Source organism: Pholcus phalangioides, unplaced genomic scaffold (assembly GCF_987345545.1).
Source record: "Pholcus phalangioides strain wild (caught in Gottingen) unplaced genomic scaffold, Ppha-v1.0 ptg000004l_1, whole genome shotgun sequence".
In the NCBI taxonomy this organism is placed as follows: domain Eukaryota; kingdom Metazoa; phylum Arthropoda; class Arachnida; order Araneae; family Pholcidae; genus Pholcus; species Pholcus phalangioides.
Genome location: NW_028301597.1, coordinates 20000233 through 20018584, shown reverse-complemented (window position 1 = coordinate 20018584; position 18352 = coordinate 20000233). Strand labels below are relative to the sequence as shown.

At 38.2% G+C, this 18352-nt stretch overlaps 1 long non-coding RNA gene across 9 annotated transcripts in view; it reads right to left on the bottom strand.

The window, feature by feature from the left end:
• Positions 1-18352, bottom strand: part of LOC149086726 (uncharacterized) — a 271603-nt gene that overhangs the window by 64846 nt on the left and 188405 nt on the right. For 4 of the 9 annotated variants that reach the window (XR_016192508.1, XR_016192501.1, XR_016192505.1 and 1 more), the window contains one exon: positions 15561-15678. The exons of 2 other annotated variants lie outside the window; for them this stretch is intronic. This is a non-coding gene — a long non-coding RNA (uncharacterized LOC149086726). Of the gene's footprint in view, positions 1-15554; positions 15679-18352 lie in introns of those variants that run through there. 3 more of the 9 variants (XR_016192504.1, XR_016192509.1, XR_016192506.1) reach the window with 3 other exon arrangements.

The following is an 18352-nucleotide window of genomic DNA, read 5'->3' as shown; positions in this document are numbered from 1 at the left end:
AGAACGTATTATCCAGTGGGGTTGCTGGAAGGAAAGTCGCATTGCTATGGGGGTGCGGGAAAGAGAAAAATGTTGAGAATCACTGTTCTAGAGAATTTATAGTGTTAAAAAATTTAAAAAAAAAGAAAGTAAAGATTAAAGTTAGTCAAGTTCACTATAACAGACCTGTTCACAACAAAGAAAATATAGAATTTATGGAAAAATCAAGAAGCTACCCGTTCCTGTTATTAGACGGTGGAAACTAAACTTTTTATGCTCAGGGTATTTTCCCTTTCAATTTTTCATGTTTTACCATGCATAAATTTTTGGTCCTATATTAAAGTTTTACAATAGGTATATGTGGTCATTTATTTTCAACATTATTTTTTTTCCTCAGCTACTTCACTGGGCAATTTACCTGTTTAGGTCTTACGTTATCATGAAATTTAAAACTATTAAAATATTAATTAAAAACTAATTAAATTTCCAAAAACTTATTATAGATCTTTATTAAAATGGAAATGCATTAATGGGAGGCCTCGTTTCATTTTGAAACAAAATAAGAGAAAAAATTCTCGTGCTTTCGGTACGTAAACGAAAATTCTCAATTAGCTTCCTCAGTCACATTCACATATGTATGCGTATGCGATGTGTTTCTTGTTCCAAAACAGCCGTAATATTCGCTGAACATTCAAAACCGCATATCTATTTCCTCCACCTCCTCATTCGGGCCGGTAATTTCGGCGAATGGCATAGTGGGGGGAGAGAGATTTCGTTTCATATTTGTTTCTCATCACGCCCGAAGCGGCAGATGCAAATTTAATTCATTACTCGAAAGCAAAAGTCAAACCTCCACAAACAACTCTCAGAACGGAATAATGTTCTCACAGCGGAAACACAAACCCTACGGGTTTACCACACTTTAATTACGCATACTCAAACTGTAATTCTCATTCTAAGGGGGGCATTGCACAACTCATTTTCTGAGCTTAATTACACGTAATTAAGCAAGTGTCTGAAAGAAACTAATTTAAACATGAGTCTTAGCTGATGGCCTAATGCGTATGTATGCACATACATTCGCATATGGGAAAGGGATTTCACGAACGGGGGAAGTAAAGGGGGGGGGGAGATTCGGTCCTGGCGAACGTATACACACACACACACACACACACCGGCTACTGTGATGATATTACACCACTGTGAAAGGAATCGGTAAAACGTGGTGGTGGAAAATACAGCCGTCCGTCAAATATCCTGAGTCAGGTCTTCATTCGGACGGTATGTGGAAAAGGAGGTGGGCCTGGGAAAAATCAATAGTAGTTGACCCGGAACATGGAGAATGGTAGAAGGGGCGACAGAGAGATGCGGGGGGGGGGCTGGGATATCGGGCCCCCCCCCCCTTTCTACTCTCGCTGTTTTCCAGGACTGCGCTCCCGAAAGAGGAAAAGGATTTGGGTCATCTGATATCCTAATCTTAAAATCTGACAACGCACACACACACACACACCCTCTGCGAGAAGGTGGAGGGTAGGATCCAAGCGGTAGGGTAAAAATGGGAAATGCCTTTGCATCGATTCACGAATTCCATTGTGCGCACATCGAAACCAAAAAAAAGAAGAAAAAAAAAATGAATGAATGAATAATAACAATAATAATAATAACAAAAATAGAAAAGAAGGAAAAAGTTTCTTTTATTTTGGAAAACCGAGCTAGAGCTTCTCTTTTTCCCCAAAAATCACTGGTATTGATTCACGGGTTTGCATAAATTTCGGGTTCCGATATCGGGAATCCCAGGCTATTCGATTTGATTCGATTCTCTCAGAAAGAGATTTTTCCCGATGCGAGCGGGAAAAGGCAATTATTCATTTTGTGTTCCTGTATTTTTCATTTTTTTCAATAGTTTTTAATCTAATGACGTTGAATAAACTAATAACGCTGCGCAAAATTTTCGTGTTGTAAAATGCCACCATAATATTTGCATTCGGTTTTCCTGTCATCCGATTCGCTTAAACTTCGAAAATTGCCTGAACCCGGGAAATAGATCTGTTTTCATATATTATAGGTACACATAATTTTCTAACATTTTAGTTACTTTTTGATAACATTTTTTTTTCTGGTTTCGTTAACATGACGAGCCATTCTAGACCGTTTTATATGTCGAGCTTGACTACAATCTGTGTGAATCGCTTATAGGCGTGCGCAGGGTTTTCTTTCGAGGGGTTGGGCGGGGGGGGGGGGTTTCGTTTAGTACAGGAAAAAAAAACACTGTAATCTCGGCTCGGGGGAAGGGAAGGAGTAAACCACAGAACCTCATCCTTACGTATGCCAATGGACACACTAATAATCGGATTTATTTCTGTAGTTAAAGCCGCGGAACCCGAAAGTTTTGGACCACTTGACTTGATTGTTCCTTGAAGGTCTTGTATAGCCGGAGCTGATTTTTACATATAAACTGCGCTTCTCCCTTTCGTAAAACTATCAATATTTCTGGTTGCTTTCTCTTCGTTATGATCTAATACAGTGTTTCCCAAAGTGGGTGATGGAATGGTCCGGGGAGGGGTGATATAAGCTACAGACTTAACATAGGATCCTATGGGTTCACTTGAGTTGGGGGGGGGGGCGATGAGAGGAAAAAAGTTGTTGATGAAGAGGACGATGGAACAAAAAGTTTGGGAAACTATGATCTAATATGTGCTTTGAAAACAAGTGTAGGCCTAATTGAATTCAGCGTGTGCATGTGAATTTTTTCACATGCCTTTCAGCTCTCACAACTAAATTTATCTGTCTAAATATTTTCGTTCTAACGGTCAATATTCTGATGGTGATTTGATTCGGTCAGTTGATATTTATGCGCAGAACCAAGTTCTACGCTAGTGTTATCAACTTCTAGAACAGGGGTTCTCAAACTGTGCGCCGCTACGCCCGCCCCCAGAATTTATTTTCTGATCAATCCCCGCTCCCGCCTTCCTGGATGATAGGATCCTCGCTCTTTCGTAACTATAACCGCCCTTCTCTAGCACGTTTTACCACCCCCTCCCCAGAAGCTGATATTGACCCATTTTTAGAAACAATACTACTAAACCAAACACGCACCTCGCCCATATTCCTCTGTGAACTTTTAACGAATTGGTACATGTTGGAATGTGGGTGTACGTGTTGTGAACCTAAACTGAAGTTTATTTCTGTGTAATGCTTGATATGTGTGGTGCTGTCCTCTGCTATCAATTTTTCTAACTATGAAGTGTAATGATTGAAAAGTTTATCGTTATAGGTTTGTTGCTCTCTGTGGAGAGACTTTTTAACGGGGAGATCGGCTCGCATTTGCACCTCGAATGTGCGAAACACAGAAAACCAACTTCAGCCGACCACTACTGTTATAACGGTGGGGGTTCGTTCCTGGGTACAGCGGCACTTGCGGAAACACTGGTATAAGGAGTCAGTGTGGTCACCATTTTATTCATTAAAGGCAGAGGCGTATGCAGTGAAGGGTGGGTGCATGGAAGCTCATGCCTCCCCTTCTTCGGTTTACGGAAAATTCACCGACCAGCAATTCACCGCCAGCAAAATTCACTGACCAACAATTACTTTGAAGTGTTGTGCATTGGTCGAGAAACGGCGTTGTAATGTTGCCATTGTGTGCAGTTATTGTGATTTGGTTATTAATTAATTAATTAATTCTCCTGAGGTTATTCCTTTTCTTATGGGTATGTTAAATGTGTTTAAGGTGAGAGATTTCATTTTAATTATGTCAACACAGCTGTTATTAAGGATAACCGTTGAATTGCAACGTTATCGAGAACTAACTTTTCGTTAGGATGGACCGTTCTTGAAACCCAACTGCTTGCTCTGTTAGCCCCACATCTTGCCCCAATTCACCGACCAATAATTTACCGCCATGCAATTCACCGCTAGGAAAATTCACTGACCAACAATTCACCGCTAGGAAAATTCACATACCAATAATTCACCGACAACAGTTCACCTTAAGCTACCGATTCCGTGAGCAAGTGAGGGAGTGAGTGAGCGAGCTACTGAGTCCGTGAGCGAGTGAGTGGGTAAGTGAGCGACCGAGTTACTTGGTGAGTAAGTGAGTGGATGAGTGAGTGAGTGTATGAGTGAGTGAGTGGATGAGTGAGTGAGCGAGTGAACGGGCGAGTTTGTGGGCGAATGAGTGGGAGAGCGAGCTACTGAGTCCGTGAGTGAGTGAGTGGGCGAGTCAGTCCGTGTGCGGGAGAGTTTGAGAGCGAGTGAGTAAGTGGGTAAGCGATTGAAATAGTGAGCGAGTGGGCAAGTGAGTGAATGAACGAGCAAGTGGGTGTGCGAATGAGGGGGGCCCAACCACTCGCCACTTGCTCACTCGCCCAACCATTCGCTCCCTCACTCACCCGCGCACGGATTCAGTAGCTCACCCGCCAACTGGCCCGTCCACTCACTCGCTCGCCCAGTCAGTCACTCACTCGCTCGCTCACTTATCCACTCGCCCACTCACTCACTCGCTCAGGGACTCAGTAGCTTCGTGTCGAACTGTTGTCGGTGAATTTTCCTAGCGGTGAATTGCTGTTCGGTGAGTTTTCCGGCACGCTCCTCTTCAAGATAACCAGATATTACCTTTTTTGTTGTATCATAAGAAAATTAAATTATCTGAAAATTTCTATTAATATTGAATGTCTTTTGAAGGTTGAAACTGAAAATTTCTCTGGAAGAAATTCCTTGAATTCCTTGTTCTTTCTCCTCCTACCCCGTCAAAGGTCGATCTTGCGTACGCCCAGTACCGTCTAAAAGTATGGGACATTCCGGGAGCAGTCCTTGTGCCTCAGTTGCGGGGGGGGGGGGCATAACAATCAGAGTATATCAATTTTCGAGAACACTTTATGTAATGTGGAAGGTATGTAACAGAGACCGCAAGAAAAATCACTTGACCCCATGATGCTCTCAAGATAGCCGTGCGTACGCCCCTACTTTACTGCACACCAGCTCCGGTCATATATGTCGCTATACGGCAATTTCCAACTAAAGTTGAGTGGGAAATGAAGGTTCCATCCAATGGTGGTCGCCCCAGGATCGGTAGGTAAAGAACTTGCTTCTAACGTTCTATGCCCGGATTCGAACCCATTGACCTTGATGGTAACCTTCCAAGTGGAAGACGAGCATCTTAGCACAGTGCCGCTCGGGCGATGCGTACGCCCCTGGTTCAACGGGTCCATGTAGGTACCAACCGAACATGATATGGCTGTGTCGCCGCCACTGTGATATAGCTCAATGACTCAAGACGTGGGCCCGGTCATACAAACAACTAAAATTCTCATAGACATGAGAAAACTAAGAAATTCAAAGAAAAAAAAATTAAACGGCGAAACCCAAGCAAATCATTTCGGCCCGGTCAGTCTGAAGTCTAGCCCGGTGGTGGAGAAGCGGTGTTCCACACAAAATATTGAAAAGAATTTGACTTTCATCAATATTTTATATCGAAGTGATACATTCTATCGGTAATTCAAAATGTCTAGTGGACTCAATTGCTAATTTTCATTCTCGAGATTTTTATCCGCTAAATTAACCAAGGATTCATAGATCAACTATCGAATGGAAGCTCATGGTTGACTTGCACTCCTATTACAAAAATAATATTTCGTGAAAATTTCAAGTTTTTAAATGGCTCCTGATTTCCAGGGCATAGCAGGAAAACATTTGTCATTCGGTAATTTATTTCGGATTTATTTTTTGGTGAATCAGTTCTGCCGTTGTCATCAGTTTGGTGACTGGTGGGTTAACGTAGAACATTCGGGAGATATTAGAGATCCTTTAGTCCAGATAACTTGGGCCAAACCAAAATGTCCTATCATATTTCATTACTAAATGCAGAATGGTATCTAATACGTTTTTAACGACCTCCTTCCGACTGTTATCGAATGGGGAAATCACGCATCGTTTAAAAACACGAGTAAAAATGTATTTCCTTGCTCCGGCATCGGAATAAATTCTGTTCATCCATCGGGCGATATTACTGTGTGTGTGTGTGCGTGTGGGCGAAGCGAGTAAAACACATCTCAGCGGAATTTTCGGAAACTCTCCAGTCATCTGCATAAATCTTTCGCTGGGAAAACCAAATTACACATAGTAAGTAGAACAGAATAGACGGAAATCTTGGCAGAAATATTCACTGAGATTTTCGGATTGTAGATTCGGATATGCATCATTCCAGAAAAACTGGAACTCTAAAAAATTTTACTAACAAAGACACGTATTATTAACTGATTAAATTGATAATAGAATTTACTGAATTATACGAGTGGCTTATTTGATGAACTTATTGATACAGGTAGATACTTGATACTTGATAGTTATCGGATCCGCAAAAGTTCGTAAGCAGAGCTTCAGCAAGTGACAATACCCACTCAGAAAACAACATGAACCACGAATGCATAAAATAAGTTAAGAACTTATTAATGTTATTATGATTACTGATTTAAACACTTCATCTTGAAAAGCTACTATCACAGAGAATAAAAGAAGCACTATATCGGATTTCGAAGTAAAATTATTCTGCTATGAAATGCGCCTTAATGTAATTTGAATATAGCTAAGCTAAGAAGATGGCTATATATTGAAAAAATGAGAAGTGTATTGTAATGTCTGTCTATAAAACCACCGGGCTATCCAAGAAAAGAGTTGTGATTACACGATGGTATTTTTTTCTCAATTGTTAAACTCGGGCTCCGACGTCATTGCTGATACTTCACAATTCATCCGACCAACTTTGTGCCGCCAACGGGGTTTGATCCTGAATCCTCGTGAAGTGCGATGACTACACGGCCGGGCCAACGTGTGCACTACAATTTTGCATACAAGTTGTATAAAACATCTTGTAATGGTGAATGTTAAACTAGTTTTTTTTTTTTTTACTCTCGATATTATTTCCTATTCCTTCACTACAACGTTTCCAAAATTTTCTTATTTTTCGGACGCGTATTTACGGCCACAAGCAACTCTGAATAGGTGAACTTTAACTATATACACCCTGTACATGGAATCACGTGAATAATTTTACTGTGCATACTGCATCCTTGAAATACTTGATAATTCCCCTCCCTTAAAGAACTCTCTGTCCACTTGTCCTGGATTTTGCCACTAACTACTCAGTTCTGTTAAACTTCACATATTTAGTATACAGCGGTTGATCTGTTTTAGACCATAGTGTATATATCGATCTTATAATGACCAACGTTTAGGCAAATGCATAGAAATCATATTAATACAACAGTTTCATTGATCCTGCTTTTAATTTTGCCAGAAATTGATTAATCAAGAATAATAACGAAAGGGGAAAAAAATCTTGTCTCCTCTTGTGTATCGTAAATATAGTTAACCTTTATATAATAAACTCGCTAATCATAATTAATATAACCACATCACGGTGTCACGGAATAAACAAAGGATCAGCTAACTTTATCCTCCTTGTTGGTTATTTTTCGCTTATATCATTAAAAATATCAGCTCCAAAAACAACGGCCCCCAACCAGTAACTACATGATTTCATTAACAGGAACTTGGAGGAGAAGAAACAAAAAAAAGAGTTCTGTGGTTGAAGTCGCAAAGTTCTTTACAAGTCACGCAAGAATATTGGAAGGTTGAAAGGCCGTGTCACAAAACTTGTTATTGATCCAATCCTTCATCCGAATCCTCTCTTACCCCCTCCATTTCTAGGCCAACATCCTCTCTTTATACAGGATGAAGAGAAGATCTTTTAAAAGACTCCAACCAATATCGACCACCGAACTTGTCAATACCACATCGACTCCTGACGCTGGGAAACGCTTCTTCTATTGTCCCCCAGAAACTTTAGTCCCAGGGTTGCTTCTAATTAAGAGGTTTTCTCCGGGACGCCAGGGACAAAGAAGCGTCCCGGAGAGCTGTTGACAGTACCAAAATAGATTGACTTTCCTGCAGGTTCTGTCTTATGTCTCCCCTTGCCCCCTTTTTCTTTTAATGGAATAGTTTCGCTGCTCTGGAGAAAAGATTGATGGCATGAGAACCACAGATTTCATTGTTTTCGTTTTTTCCTCCTTCGGGACATGGACTTTGGTTTACGGAAAAAGATTTTTGCAAGTTTGTTTTTTTCTCTCTCTCTTCTTTTTCCTTCCCTCTTATAATCTCTTTTTCCGAAATGTTCCTTTGCCCTGGATAAAGAATAAGAAGAAGGAAAAAAGAAAAGAAAATTCGGGAAATTCGAGAATTCCGGTTTGTTGAGGTCGCATGGCTTTGCTTAGACATAAATCAATGTTGACTTGGGCAAAGAAAAGAGTCCTGGAAAAAAGGAGGACACATAGGCGGTGTTTGGGACAGCCCAAGATGAAGTTGAAGCCCACAAACTAGAAAAATCAATTCATTGACCGAAATCGATTCCTTGCCTACGTGTGTATCTTTGTTTGGTTCATTACAGAAAATGTTCCTTCGCTTTTCGATTATTTTATCGTTTGCGATTTAAGAGAAAAAGAAATTCTGTAGATGAATGCCCCTGCTTTGACATTTGACTTTATCGTGCAGATTTGGATCTTTTCTCCCTGGTATCTGAACGATACTCTTTGTGATACTATCGTTTGGAATTAAGCCCTTCGAGTGAAAAACATAAAACTTCCCGTTAAAACATATACCGTAAATCCCATGAATTCCTAAATGAAAGAAAATACGATTTAACTCTATATATATATGTATATATATATTTGTCATCCTTGAATAACAGGAGGAAGGTGTCAGCTCTGTGTTTTGACAACATTCTGGATCAATGAACTTTGACTAGGTCAAGTCCAGTAAATTGATTGATTGGTGAGAAAAATGATCAATAATCATTACTGGAATTTTATATTTACGAATAAGTCTCCAATTAGTAATTTAGCGCTAAGGAATCAGGTAAATTTCCAAATCAGAATGTAATTTGGGTGGATTTTCGCACTAATTTCACTATTTTTTTAATAATTTTTTCGTAATTTGTGAATAATTGAAGAATTATTTACATAGGCTGTTTTAAAAGCTTATATATATATACATATATATATATATATATATATATATATATATATTAGAATTACATTCAAATTTACGTTCAAATTACATTCTGATTTGGAAATTTACCTGATTCCTTAGCGCTAAATTACTAATTGGAGACTTATTCGTAAATATAAAATTCCAGTAATGATTATTGATAATTTTTCTCACCAATCAATCAATTTACTGGACTTAACCTAGTCAAAGTTCATTGATCCAGAATGTTGTCAAAACACAGAGCTGACACCTTCCTCCTGTTATTCAAGGATGACAAAAGAAGGAGGTCAAATTTCTGCTGAAGCGAGTCTACTTCTTTTCATTCTTTCCTGGTGTCTAAAGATTGATTGGTATTTTTTTTTATCAGCTGACATGTTTGGGTTCTACTACATATAATTAAAATGTTGTTACATCACTGCTATTTTTGTGGGAATGGGTCAGCCGCACAACAAAAAAAAGGCGTGATGGCTGAACTGCACCCCACAGTTCTGAAACTCCATCTCTCCTCCGAGAGCAGTTTGCTCACTGTGACACAGGCCTGACACAAAATGCTACTACTACTACTACTAAACCAGACATGCACCTCGTTCATATTCTTCTGCAGAACTTCTAACGAATTGGTACATGTTGGAATGTGTGTGTACGTATGGTGAACCTTCCGTGAAGTTTGTTTCTGCGTAATGCTTGTCATGCGTAGTGCTGCCATCTGCAATGAATTTTTTTAAAACAATGAGTTTTTTTCTCAACTCATAGTGAGTGAAGTGTAATGAATGAATAATTGTACCGTTGTAGGGCTGTTGCTCTCTGCGGCGCTAATATTTGTGTTTCGAACATACCATTGGTAGTGTGTTTCTTCTATATACAATACAAATACAACGCCACAACAGGCAAATTGCCCAACGGGGTGGCTGACTTAAGAACATCATGGATCCCCGAGCCATTTTTTGGAGGCCCTACCTATTACTGCTACACCACACATGCACCCCGCGGAACCCTAAACGAATCGGTACATGCGGGAATGTGCGTGTATGTGTTGTGAAACATCACGTGAAGTTTTTTTTGTTTCTCTGCAATGCTTGTCATGTGTAGTGCTGCCATCTGCCACCAGTTTTTCTAACTATGAGTGAAGTGTTATGATTGAATGATTTATCATTGTAGGACTGTTGCTCTCTGTGGCGAGACTTTTTAACGGGGAGATCGGCTCGCATTTGCGCCTTGAAGTTGGGAACCACAGAAAACCAACTTCAGCCGACCACCACTGTGGGGTTCGAACCCGGATCCTCGAATCGCGAGTCCGTCACTATAACCACTCGACCACCACAGCGGTCGATGGAACACTTCCTGCCACGGGTAGTAATTGTGCAATAATATTTTTTCCTTAAGCATTCCATTTATAGTAGACTGTTAATAATGTTTGGTGAAGTGAATTGTTACCATAAACAGTCGGCCCCGCTTAATTGGATATTAACGAATCCGGCTCACAATATCCTACTAAGCAGAGAACCATTCTTAATAGCCGAACGTTTTCGAATAAATCACACATCAAAAATGAAATGGAAATTATATTTAATTACAATGATCACAATACCCAAGATTTTTTCATTAGGAAAGTTAGCACCATTTATTGTCTCAACAGAGAACAAAAATAAAATAATTAAATATACGTATTGAAGACAACTTTAATAATTGAAGGCCAGTACCTACTTTTAAGTGTATTTATCTTAACACTAGTAACATATTTTTCATTATTAATTCCAAATGTTTCAGTCAATAAAAAAACATGTGTACAGTGGTTGATGTGCATTTACAGTTGACAAGGAAAGTATAACCCTTATAACCATTGAAACTACTATTTGACCCTCTTAAGGGTGGAATTTCAAAAAACCCGATTAAGCGGGGAAAAGTTGAAATTATTATAATAAACGGGGTATCCGTTTGTGTTTACTCGTTATTTTCCGATTAAGCGAGGCCGACTGAATGAATGAATGGCAAAACTCTGCTACTGGACTTATCCCATCCCGTTGTCGAAATCTTTTCCAGCCCAGCTTCAGTCCGGAACACTTTATTTTGCGAGGCTGACTGTAATTTCAAAAATTTTATAAGAAAAAATATTAAAACTAAAATTTTTGCATTATTACACCATTTTCATTCCATTTTCATTCCTACAATTACACATAGTAAGTAGAACAGAATTGACGGAAATCTTGGCAGAAATATTCACTGAAATGCAGAAATTTCACTGGCAGAAATATTCACTGAATCACAAAGTACAATAAATAATAAACAATCTCCGTCTACGAAGATTGGTATGAAATCTTCGTAAATTGGTATATTTTTGAATTACTGTTATGCTGTAAATTCTAATAGATGGATAGATAGCTCACACAACCCCAGACTGATGCAAAAGCACCTTAATTCTGTTACCTCAAAAGAGGCAGAGTTGTGTGTCGGAAAAATTTATAACGGTGGCTCCCCTTGCCCCGTGTTCGCGTTATAAAAATCATGGGGAAAAAAAAAGTGAAAAAAATATGTGATAACAAACAATGGCCGATTGATCAAGGTTAACGACTCGTCGGACGTTGAAGAGATTATAATAACCAAACAGGTCAAACGACTAGACAAAATGTCCTAGTACCGCAACAGGTTTTATCTTCGAGTCAAGTCATCTTAAAGAAATATATATGAAAAAAGATCCAGATAAAAGCGCTAGATCATATACACTATTTATATTTATTTTTCCGAACGAATGTCATTTCACAGTGGGAGGAAACTCAAACTCACCACTGGAAAAAAAAACAAGAGGCCAAAGTCCTGAAAAAAATGCGAACTGAGTATATAAACATTTTACATATTCGAATATAATCCTATTCTATGTAAGTAGGTGGAGAAATCACGAGAAAAAAAGAAGTCCGGATTGAAGTTTCGGAACTAGAAAGATGAGAGGTAGAAAGAAGCGTTCGTGTGTGTGTGCGTGCGTGATGTAGAGAAAAGTAGATAAGATGCATCCCTCCCCCCTCAAAAAAAGGGACGTAACGTATTCAAACCTTATATTTATTTCCATTTCCCACGTACACTTTTCTTTCCTGAGCCAGTGTTTTTCCAAGATGAAGACATCAGCAGAAGCCGGCATCTCAATTGATGATGACTTGCCGCCGCCAGTCACACAAACCAACCAATCGTAACTGAGGAGGGCATACGCATTATTCGCACGTTTTCTTTTTAAAGGCGAAAAAAAAAAGAAATAAGAAACGATTTATATACTTTTTTTTTCTCTTCTGGGTTATTCTGATTATACGTTGTCTATCCTCCACGCGGCCTTGGAACCTCTAATAACAGACCTTCAGTAGCGTAAGGCCCGACAATAAAAGGGGTTTACAAGAGCAAAAAAAAAAAAAAAAAATTCTTTTGAGAGTAACAACTTTATCATGATGTACGTGATGTCTTCCATCAGAAAAGATATAGTCTACGAGGTCACAGAACCGTCCTGAGATTCCGATTCCAATGAACTGCTATAAGAAGGCAGGCAGTGTATACATACTATCAAAAGCCTCAACTAGTTTTTTTTTTCATACAATGTAAGCCTACGTAATGATCAGCAAAGGTCAATAATCGATTTGTAATCGTCATCTTCATTGATTGATCTGTGTCTTTTTTGATCTTTCCACCTGTCACGTAATCGGAGAACGATTTATTCCTCAACCCTCAAATTAATTATCTCTAGAGTAATTTTCCTGCCTCACCCCCTCTTTTGCTCATCTTCATTTCCAACTCAGGTCATAACTTCGATAACATCAACAGGTCATAATAATAATATTACTCAGCAAGGAAACTTGGCGGCTTTCTATAAAAACTTTACGTAAGCAGAGCACAAGTAGAAATACGTTGAATTCCTTGATTGGAGCCTGTGTTATGATATAGGTGAAATTTTAATGATATTTTAAATGTTTCGAAATAAATTGTACGATAATTATATTAAAGCGTCTCTATCAGTTTGTGGTGTATATCTAGTGCGGCCTAGAAACAACAAATAGTAGATTCAGTAGTGCCAAGAAGAGACAAAAACAGGACAAACCACCAATAAGTTCAACAAGGCTTGTATGAACAATGCATGTAGAAATAAGTGTACTTATAATACAGGATGCCCCATAAATAGTTTAAAAATTCATAAAAATTGTGAAGGAAATGGTACATTTGAATGCGGTTAGAGAAAGTTATTCTCACGAAGGGGGATTTATTTGGTGCAAAAAAAAGGTAATTATTTTGTTGATAGAGAGCAATGCCCAAAAAGAAATCACTAGAAATATATTACACTGGAATTGTTCATGTTATTATGCTTCTCCGTATGTATTTCTCAGTATCGTATTTTTAATCATTGTTCCACTCGTTTTTTTGTGCTTTGTTGTATTCACCTTTTGTATTTGTGTTTTGTATTTCTCTTCTCTTGTCCATCTCTGTAATTGGGCAATCTTTGCCTGTAGAGATGTGAATAAATAAATAAATACAAATAAAAATTCCATAAAGTGCAGGGTGCACGATCAACAGCTCATTTCCGAATTTTAATGATAATGGTACTTGACATTTTTATGAATTTTTAAACTATTTACGAATTTATGGGACACCCTTTATTTACTTGATATTATACTTAAATACTGGTATGAAATCACGGCTAACACGATCATTCATAAAACCACTTTTATTTCGTTAATTTAAACGCAATAATTTGCTTTCAAGAGCACTCTGGTGATAAGAAGTTGGATTTATGGAAAAAAATAATTTTTGAATTTCGCTTGAGTAAAATGTTTGTACAAGCAAAATCAGTGAAAATTCTGAATAACTTTTTTCTCCTACCCTCCGTAAGAATATTCATGTCGTCCAGTGCTGATGGTTTTGAAAAGTTGGTTCGTGGGTCCCGCGTATACTGCCGCTAATATTCACATTTTTATTAAATGGATTTCACCATTATAGAGATTTTTAATAGGTAGATTTTATCATGGAGGGGGGGATAAGATGAATATTTCTAAATTCTCGTATCAAACGAACTCAACTATGTTACTGCCAAAGCCAGAAGTGCGGTCAATTCGTGAAGTGGCCGAGAGTTTTGGCCAAAGTCCGATTTTCATAAATGATTCGAGCTTTGGCCGGCCAATTCAGGAAGTGATCGAAGACTCCTGGTGAAAGTTCGATGTGCGGATGTAAGACAGCCCAGAAGGCACAAAATACATTTTTTTCTATCGCCAATTGCGATACACTACTAAATATAGTAGCCGTATTGAATTAGCTCTATGTTACTAGATGAACGAAAGAGAAATATGAGAAACTGCAAAAACACTAGCATAAACACATAGTTTTCTGTGAAATTTTGAAGAAACAAAATGATTACCACGTCGCAACCGCTATATGATGGGTTGCCATAATTTACGTAGCCATAATTATCACGTAAAAATACGCAAATTTGGCGATGACCCCGTATCATGTTTTATTGTTATCGGACTTTGGCAAGAGATCCCGGCCACTTCGCGAACTCACTGGCCAAAGCCTGAAAATCGGAAATTGATCAAGTCAATTTACAACGAAATTTTGGCCAATTCACGATGGGGATAGACACTTCGCGAACTGGCCAATTTTGTTAAATATTGACAGGACCAATGTTCAAATTTCGGATATTGGCCGGCCAGCTTGCGGAGTGGCTGGGTGATCCCTGGCCGAAATTCGATAACAAAAGTCATGATTCGGGATCATCACCTAGTTGGTGTATTTTTGTTTTTTCTGTAATAATTATGTCCATATAAGTGATGGCAACCCATCATACCGCAGTCACGATGCAGTAATCATTTTTTTCTCCAAAAAATTTTTCAGAAAAAACTATATGTTTACATAATTATTTTTATATAGTTTTATCTCCCGTTTTTTTATGGAGCTAATTCAATACAACTGTTTATATAGACATCTATCACATGTTGGCGGTTAAAAAAAATGATTTTGCTCCTACCGGGACGTCTTACATCAGCACATCGAACTTTGGCCAGGAATCTGCTGCCAAAGTCCGAATAATTTCTTCAATTCAGATTTGGCCAAAACTCTTGACCGATTCACGTAGTGGCCGGTCCCGTCACTAATCGGCAGCACTTCGGACTCTTTGGCAGTAATGCATATATTATTTTGAAGGCCATGGCCAGATATATATAGAGAGAAAGAAAAACTATTCTCTACCACATAAAAATGAAAGAAACCAATTTTTTTAGTGTTACGTAATTTGTATTACCTTCTTACCAATACGGAGTCGGGAAACATTATTGGCTACAGTCTCGAGTTTTGTAATTTCAAGCAGTGATTGCCCACAGATGAACGCAGCCAACTCCTCTACAGGCTTCCGTTCGTCAGTCAATTGTCATTTTTTCACATGAATGACTAACAGAAGCCCTTTGAGGAGAAGGTGCAAAATATATTTTTTTCCCCTAAGTGTTTAAACTACAGAAAAGAAATCATTCGCCAAGCAAAACTGAATGAACATGACGTGAAATGAATATTCGAATTACCAATTCACTACGGATTTCTCTTAATCATCTTGTTTTGTTCATTTCAGTCACTTGTGTTCATCGTATCGGGACGGCGTTCAGAGATTCAATTCCCATAGCATTTGCAGGATCCGAGAGTGTCTTCCTAAAAAAAACACTATTGTGTACATAAGACCAAAATGCAATTTATATATAAAATTTAACTCGATTATAACAACACCTTGGTTATAACGTCAATAATGGGCGTTCTGACTAATTCCCATAATGTTAAGAAATCTTGCTTATACAGTAATGTCAATGAAAACACAAGTCAAGTATCGGATATAACTAAAACATTTTACCGTTATTCCGAATTATCAACATGATTAGGGTGATAATACGACACGTACAAGGATCATTTCTTAATTTTTCCCTTCTTGGCTTTTTTTCGTGAAAAAGGCCCTCTTCAATGGAACTTACTTTAATTCAAAACCCCTTCTAAAATCAGGGATGAAGATAATTTGTAAAATTTATAGATTATAGATTATATTATATTATATTATATGATACTAATATAATTGAAACTATGCAAATTATAGTTTATATTATGGCAATTATATCTATATAAATATCAACACTAATCTCACATACTTGGCGATTTCAGCGCCGTCTTAACGTATGGGCATATTCCAGGCACGGCATGAGGGCTTCAAATGCATTAAAATGAGATCTGATCAAATTTTCGACAGTGAGTATGTAAATTGGGCAGGAGGTGTTTTTAGGCAAGTAGGTGGAAGGGGGGGGGGCAAAAAATCCCTTTACCCGGGGGCCTGTGATGCTGGCCGTTTTCAACTTTTTTTTTCTCGAGAAATACATTTTAAATCCTGCAAACTTGCTGTAGACACTACATTTTTCGCCAAGAGTTATTTATGAGGAACTAGCAAAAATACTCGGCTTCCCGGGTTTTCTTCAATTACTGGGAGGATTGAAAAAGTGACAAACTGTTATAATAAACTGTGATACATAATACTGGCAGCATAGAAGAATTGAAAAACCACTGTAAAGGCATATATATGTCTGAAACGCATTGCTATGGAACCACGGTAACCAAAGTAAACCGAGTAACTATTGTAAACAACAGACTGTTAGGGCCCAGGAACCATTGTTGCCCAACGGTTTTTCACCCATTTCGGTCATTTGCCCAGCACTGATGAACTTTTAAAGTAGCTTATGGTTCAATCGGTCATGCAAAATTTGGCGACGATCGGTCTAAAATTGTAGATTGTATAAAGAACAAACAAACATACGTACGTACATACAGACATACATACTTTCCCATTTATACATAAGATAATTTGCGTTAATTGGCAGCACTTTTAGTCAAAATTGGTTTGTCCCGTATTTGTTTATAGCAAAAATTCCGTTATAACGAGTACTGTATGTAACGAGATTCCCACTATTACGAGTAATTCGCACGCGGTTGTCAAGTAGCTAATGTTAAAGATACATAAAGATATTCGCTTATAGCAAGTTATGTATTAATTGATGGATACTCAAAAAAAAAATCATGCTCTTAAGGAAATTTTAGTGGTTTTAGGGTATATTGGGGCTGCTGATTCCGGTTCTGGCATTGGTTTTGTCGGATTGGTTCTAGTTTTTGAGGTAAAGTGATCAAATTTCAATGGTAATATACCCTAAATCACTAAAATATCTTTGAGAACAAAATCAGTGGTGACCATTGTAATCAATCAGAATACATTCGCTATAACGACAACGGAAATTCTCGAAAAACATGTTTTCCATTCCCTTTCTTTAAGAATTGTACATGGAATGGACAGGAAAAGAGTGAAATTCTTTTATTTCTTCACCCTATCCATAGTTTATAAACGGGGCATGTCATACCTCCCCATGCAGATAAGACGACCGCATGTTTCACCTTGTCTTCTTGTTATCTATATAGGAGGTGGAAAAACACTTCATTTTATCTGTAGGTGTGTTGGTTGGCAGGTGGGACACGACTTTTGGTTTTGACATAGTTATTTTTCCCTTCAAAAAAATTCCCCCCCCCCCCTTCCTTTCTTGGAATCTTCCAAAACTGGACACAGGGCAAACAAGGCTTAATCATTTTCACTGCCACCTGGACACTTTTATAGTGCAACGAATACTCTATAACAGCGGTTCTCAATCTTTTTTGACTCGAGGAGCCCTTTTTTGTACATAATTTTTATGGCAGAACCTTGTACGCCTCTTTAATTTACTTATCTATCAAATTTACTGATTTATATTATTTTCCTCGAGTCGCCTTGGAGCCCCTCGGAGTTGCACACGGAGCCCTTTGGGCTCCACGGGGCACTGGTTGAGAACCCTTGCTCTATAATATTGTTGCAGAAACTTGCATTCCACGAAGTGCAAAATTATGTTATACAATCAACATTGAGCAGACTTATGCATAAGCAGTTAACTGATGGTAGATGCATATTTCAGCAAAAATAGTTAAAAGGTAAATTTATTGTTTCCCCCCCCCCTCATTTATATGTTTCTACAGTGTAAAAAAAAACTAAAATTGTTTATAACGAGAAATCTGTAAAAACGATAATACCCCCTCCCCCGATTATGAACTCCCGTTATAGATGTGTGTGTGTGTGTGACTACTTTCCGTATTTTTCCAAATAAAATATGGTCATCCTAATTATAATAGAACAATAACTTCATTATGCACACATTATTTCATGCACTTCATTATTTCATTGCATCTGATTGTATTTTTCATACTTAAGTAGTCTTGAAAACTTCAATCTTGGTTGTAACACCAATTCGGTTATAACGACAAAATTTCGCGG